We start from the raw sequence: 7,197 nt of genomic DNA on the forward strand, positions 1-7,197 counted from the left end.
CCACGATCCTGAACCAAGAAGTCTAGAGCAAGATATTCATCAACTAGCCTTAACACAAGCATTAACTAAGCCAAAGCAATTACGAACATGGTGATCAAGAATCCAGCATTTCATAGTCTACATGATTCATAAAATTGCTAATTTTCATCTTTAGGAAAGCTAGCTTGCTTGAAATATTTCGTATCAAAGCATCAAGATAAGCCTAAGATTAAAAGCTTACTCCGCACAACTACTCAACTTAGTCCAAATTTAAATCTAGCAACAGAAAATGCTAAAGGCATACAAGTCAAAGCTCAACTACTATGATTATCTTACAAGATGATATGCAATGGAAATGCACCAAAAATAAGATACAGTATGTATAACTGCAACTTTCCCTCACACAATGTCATAGGGATAGCACACTCCAAGCTCTCCTCTCAAATAGGCAATTTTTGTTGAATCTAGAGGCTTGGTGAAAATATCGGCTAGCTGATGTTGGGTATCTATGTAGCTCAACTCAATGTCTCTCTTCTCATTGTGATCTCTCGAAAAGTGGAATCTCACATCTATGTGTTTGGTTCTGGAGTGTTGAACTGGGTTATTGGCTAAGCTTATGGCACTGGTGTTGTCACACAAAAGTGGCACACTCTTGAAATCCAACTTAAAATCCCTTACGGTAGCAACCATCCATAAAATCTGAGGACAACAGCTAGTGGCAGTAACATATTCAGCTTTAACACTAAACTATTTGCGAGAAGACCAGCAAACAAGAGAGGTACGCAAGAAATAACAAGTACCAGAGGTAATCTTCCTTTCAATTCTACAACCAGCAAAATCCGCATTCGAAAAACCACGAAGAGAAAGTGAAGAAGAAGCAGAATACCAAATGCCATACTCGAGAGTGTGCTTGAGATACCTCAGAATATGTTTCATCGCTTGGCGGTGAGACATCCTCGATGATGCTTGGAAGCGAGCACAAAAGCAGACTGCAAAGTGAATGTCAGGTCTTGTTGCTGTCAGGTACAGGAGAGAGTCAATCATGCTCCTGTACTCCCACTGGTCCACCTCCTCGCCATCCTCATCCGGATCAAGCATGATCGAGGTAGCCATCTGTGTCGCTAATGGCTTAGCATCGCTCATGTCGAACTTGTTTAGCAAATCCTTGGTGTACTTCATTTGGTGGACGAATGTACCTTGCTTGCATTGCTTCATTTGCAGTCTAAGGAAGAAGTTGAGCTCTCCCATCATCGACATCTCGAATTTCCTGCTCATAGTTTCTGCAAACTTGGCCACAAGTGCATGAGAAAAGCCACAAAAAATGGTATCATCCACATAAATCTGAACGAGTAGGAAATCATTGCCATACCTAAAAGTAAATAAAGTTTTATCCACCGATCCTATCACATACCCATACTTTAGTAAGAAAGGCTTAAACCTATCATATCAAGCCCTAGGCGCCTACTTAAGTCCATACAAAACTTTCTGAAGCTTGTATACTCTATGTGGGTATTTAGGGTGTTCGAAACCTGTTGATTACTTAACATAGACCTCTTCTTCTATGAAACCATTTAGGAAAGCACTTTTGATATACATTTGATACAACTTGAACCCTTGGGATACTGCAAATGTAAGGAGGATTCTAATAGCTTCTAGTCTAGCTACCGGAGCAAAGATCTCTCCAAAATCTATCCCCTCTACTTGAGTGAAATCTTGAGCCACAAGTCTAGCCTTGTTTCTCACTACAGACCCATCCTCCTCTTGTTTGTTCTTAAAGACCCATTTGGTGCATATGGTGTGAATGTTAGGGGGTGGCTCTATAGGGACCCAAACTTGGTTTCTCTCAAAGTTTTATAGTTCTTCATGCATGGCATTGACCCAATTTGAATCAGATAAAGTATGTCCAATATCATGGGGCTCAAAAGAAGAAACAAATGCAGAATCAGTGAAATAAGCATAATGAGCATATTTGAACCTTGTTACCCTCTCACCAAGGTCGTCGATCATCAGCTGTGGGGGATGTCTCCGCTAAATGTGTCAAGGAGTCTCGCGCTGTGAGACGATCTCCCCCTCAATTGCTGCTGGTGCAGGCTCGAAATCAGCTGAAGTGAAAATAGAGATTGTAGGACCCTCTGTAGGTGTAAAAGTAGCAGGAGCCAGCTCTGAAGTAGGTGTAATGACAGGAAGTAGTGATCATCCTCATCATCACCAAGAGCTGGGAGGTCACCATCCACAAAGATTCTTTCGCTCATTTCTTGGTCACCTGCACACTCAAAGACAGAACTAGCACACGGGGTTGATTCATCAAAAGTCACATCACATGATTCCATGATGGTGTTAGTGTCAAGATTATAAATCCTGTAAGAATGACCATGAATGGAATACCCGAAGAAAATTCCATCAAAAGAACGCGACTCGAATTTGTCAAGATTGCCACGCTTTAGGATGAAACATCGACAGCCAAAAACTCTCAAATAAGAAATATTCGGCTTCCTCCCAAAGCGCAACTCATAAGAAGTCAAATTCAAAATCGAGCGCAAGAAAATCTAATTGGAGATATAGCAGGCTATGTTAATAGCCTCTGCCCGAAACTTTCTAGAAGTCCTATGCTCATCGAGCATCATCCTAGCCATCTCCACCAAAGTGCGATTCCTCCTCTCAACTATGCCATTCTGCTGAGGAACGCATTGGGTAGAGAATTAATGCTCAATGCTATGTTCAAGACAGAAGGCATCAAAGAGATAGTTCTTGAACTCGGTGCTATTATTACTGCGAATTGCTTTCAATGCACCAGGGAGTTCCTTAAGCAATCTCAAAGCCAAGCTCTGAAAGTGTGAGAACACTTCATCCTTGCTCATAAGAAAGAAGACCCAAGAGTAGCGAGAGAAATGATCAATAATAAGAAGTACATGCCACTTCCCACCAGCCGAATGAACCCGGAAAGGACCAACAATATCCATATGGAGAACAATGTCATCCACATATAGGAGCAGGTACACTGTGTCGGTGCCGCAATGATAAATGAAGAGAGAGGTGTTCGATTTAGCTTCAACAAAACCAAGGAAGATGAGGTAGGAAGCAAATCGGCTGTACCATGCATGCGGAGCATGCTTTAGTTCATACATGGATTTACTGAGGCGGCAGACAAAATCTAGGCGAACGCTATCAACAAAACTGGTTGGCTGTGAGCAGTAGATAGTTTCAGTTAAGGTGCCATGGAGGAACGCATTCTTCACATCCAGTTAATGAATAGGCCAATTCCAAGAGAGTGCAAGGGAGAGGACCATCCGAATAGTTGCGGGCTTCACAACAGGACTGTGAAACCGCAGAGAACCTAATGCACCTTATACTTGTCAAGTGTGCCATCAGCCTTCAGCTTGTGAGGAAAAATCCACTTTCTAGTGACAATATTTCTGCGAGACGAATGTGGCACAAGCTCCCAAGTATTATTGGCCAGAAGCACCACATATTCCTCCTCCATGGCAGCACGCAAATGAGGATCGGCGGGAGCAGACCGATAAGTCTTAGGAATCTGGGATAGAGCGTCAACATGAGGGTTGAGGCATTATACGGGTTGGCGGAAACCCTGCTTGCTGTGCGTGACCATTATGTGTGAGTTGGCTATGAGCAGCATGGGAACGGCGCCGGCAGGCAAGGTGTCCAGTGGAGCCGAGTTTGCGGCAGGTGGATCAGGGCAGCAGGCGGTGCCTGGGTGACTGGAGCAGCCGGGGCGGCTAGCACAACCGGTGCAACCAAGGTGGCGGACGCGGTCGGTGAGGCAAGGGTGCCCGGTGAGGACGCCACAGTCGGTGTTGGTGAGTAGGGTACCCCACGCCAGTAGCGGGGGAGCCTGTTGGAGAGGGCGGCCACTAGGGTAGGGCCACGAGTGGCGTCACGGCGGGTGCCAGGGGCCTAGCCTCGCACGCGACAGGGATGCCAGCAGACGGTGAGAGGGCATGGGCACCTGACGGCATGATGACCGGAGCAGCAGAAGTTGCACGAGGAGTAGCGTGTGGCGGGGCAATAGGCGTCGGCATGAACTGATAATCTGACAAAAAATCAAGCTTATTAGGGGTTAGTGTGGAAATCGACTTGGCGAAGGGAAATGATGTCTCATCAAATATGACATGGTGGGAAATAATGACCTGATTGGAGGAACGATCAAGACATCGGTAGCCCTTATGATCAGAAGAATAACCGAGGAAAACACATATAGTGCAGCGAGGAGACAACTTGTGAGGCACTGTGGCGGACAAGTTGGGATAGCACTTACAACTAAACACATGAAGATCGGAATATGACAGGTGTTTAGCATGAAATGCGAAAAAAATGGGGTGGCTGCGTTTAGTGTAGTGGTGGGGAGGCGGTTGAGGAGATACGTGGCAGTGCGGAGTGCCTCAAACCAGTAGGGGGGCAAGACTTGCTTGAAACAAGAGCGAACACATGATTTTGTTGATGGAACGAATGGCGCATTTGGCCTTACCATTATGCTGGGAGGTGTAGGGAAAGACATGCGGAGAGCAACACCTTTGGTGAGGAAGAACGTGCGAGTAGTGGAGTTATCGAACTTATGACCGTTGTCGCATTGGACGCTCTTGATTGTACTACCGAACTGAGTAGCCACATACGAAAAAAAGTTAGACAACATGGAAAACATGTTAGACTTGAGGCGTAATGGTAACGTCCAAATAAAGTGAGAACAATCATCTAGAATTACTAGATAGTATTTGTAACCAGAGACACTGTCATCTGGAGAAGTCCAAAGATCATAGTGTGCTAAATTAGAATTCTGGAGAGCACAAGATGAAGAAGTGGCAAACGACAGGCGTACATGATGACTAAGTTGACAAGCGTGGCAAATGTTGTCACTAGCACCTTTGTTACACACTATAGTAGAAGTACTAGCAAGTCTAGAGAGCCTTGTGGCCAGGGTGACCAAGGTGACGGTTCCAAAGGGAACTGGAGGCGCCGGTGAGGAGGGGACAAAGCGGTGATGCGACGGAAGGTAAACGGAAGGGGTAGAGTGCTCCAGAGCTATTGCACCTGGTGATCACGTTCCTGGAATGAAGATCCTTCATAGAAAAGCCAATGGGGTCAAACTCAATAGAACAATTGTTATCAGTGGTGAACTGACGAACAGACACAAGATTTTTAATAATGTTAGGTGTAACTAGAACATTATTAAGATGAAAGGGACCGAGAAGCACAATCGAATCAGTGGAGCTGACAAGCAATAAGGACCCATTACTGACAATGATGGATGAAGGAGATGATGAACAAGGAAGGATGTATGAGAGATTACCAGCATCTGATGTCATGTGGGAGGTGGCACCAGAATCCATGCACCAATCACCCTATGCTGGGGGGGGGGGAGTGAGTGTCATGGTGTGGAATGCGTTCGCCAAAGCCTGTTGACCCCAGACGGGTTGCCGACTGAGGGTACATGCATGACCAGCAGGAGGTACCCGGGCGGCAACTGCTGGTACAATGGAGGCAGCGGATCACTAGGCGGTACATGCGTCGTCGTGAGGGCCTGCTGCGAGCCGGTGGCATGTGGGGCTGGCACGCGTGCAGGAGAACTACTGAGAACGCTAGGCACCATCCTAGGCCACATTTGGATGGTCCCAATCCACATATTGTAGAATGAGGGCCACTAAGATGGGTTTGGTTTTGTGGTGCCGCCGGCAGACTTGGAGGTGCCGCCCTAGCCATAGTTGCCGCTGTTGTTGCGGCCATGACAACAACGGTTGGAGTTGCCACCACTGGTACCGCCAGAGGAGGTCACGGCAGGGGGTTGGCTGATGCACTGTTGGAGGTGTCAGCGCTAGTGGTGCCCCCACCGGAAGAGGGGCTATCACCACTGCCCTGATTGCCATGGGTTGTGGTGGCGATGAGAGCCGTGGGAGGTGCTGTGGTCATGACGTCATGGTGATCTCCTCGAGAAGAAGGTTCGAGCGCACCTTGAGGAAGGTGAGGAGCAGACGTTGACACTTGAGGAGAGCACCTATGTAGGAAAATTGCTGGTTCAAGCCACGAAGGACGACGAGGATGAGGGTGCGGTCAGGGACGAGCTGGTCAAGGTCGCCGAGGGCATTTGCCATGCCCTTGAGCTTGCGGTAGTAGGTGGAGACGTCGGGGTCGCCCTGCACAAAATTGTGAAACTCGGTGTCGAGATACAACGCATGGGTCTCACGATTTTCGATGAATTGTTGCTCAAGGCCGAGCCATATTTGGCGTGTGGTGGCGTCATGAGCCATGACGATCTCGATGAGCTCGGTGCGGATGGTGTTGTAAAGCCAAGAGACGATGACACAATTCATGTGGCACCAGTTGGCAAAGTCGCGTCGTGTCTCATCGGAGAGTACATGCGCAGAGAGTGAGTACTTTCCGAGTGTGATAAGGAGGAGGCCGCGCCACTTGTTGTAGTTGGGCGAGGCGAGGTCGAGGACAGTCGGGACAAGAGCTTGGATGTTCTGAACGGAGATGGCTTGCGCGTGGAGGTTGGCGATCATGACGGCCTCGTGGAAAAGGAGGGCACGATCGGGGTCCCAGGCGTGCATGGCGGCCTCGACACGCTCGCGCTCGACCTCGGCGGTGTAAGCCCAGGTGTTGGCCTCCTCTCGCTTGTGGGCAGCCGTGTCGGCACGCTCGCAAAGGATGGTGAGTTCGCGGTCACGGGCGGCAGCCTTCACACTCGCGGGCGGCAACCTATTCCTGTTGTGCGCGCGCAAGGTTGGCCGCAGAGGGGAGCGGAGGCTGGCCACCAGTCGGAAGTTGAGAAGAGCCAGCCATGGGAGTATGCGATGAGGAGAGGCGGCGGCAACGAGCTAGGGTTAGGGTTTTAAGGAAGCGAAGGGTCAAAGGATCGACCGTCTCGGATACCATATTGACGGAGATAATTCACGCAACTAATTGATTGATTGTTCAAGGTACACGGGTTACATATATATAGCCAGTCGAGGTCGGTGTGAACACAACATCTATCTAACAAGGTGAATAGTAAGAGCCGGAGCAGTTACATTCAAGTTATAGGTAGAGTGGGTTAGAGAGGTGAATAGTCTTTCAATATGGAGACTAGTAAGTTTATCTTCAAACGTACGTCCTGATAATAAATTGGAATTTTGCAACAATTTTGTGATATAGTGAGTATATTAGGTAGGCGAAAGATGTTATAGGTAAATCTAATAGCCAGCTGGTGAGTATATTGCAGTAAGACTG

This window comes from Phragmites australis, chromosome 23 (assembly GCF_958298935.1).
Source record: "Phragmites australis chromosome 23, lpPhrAust1.1, whole genome shotgun sequence".
Lineage (NCBI taxonomy): Eukaryota > Viridiplantae > Streptophyta > Magnoliopsida > Poales > Poaceae > Phragmites > Phragmites australis.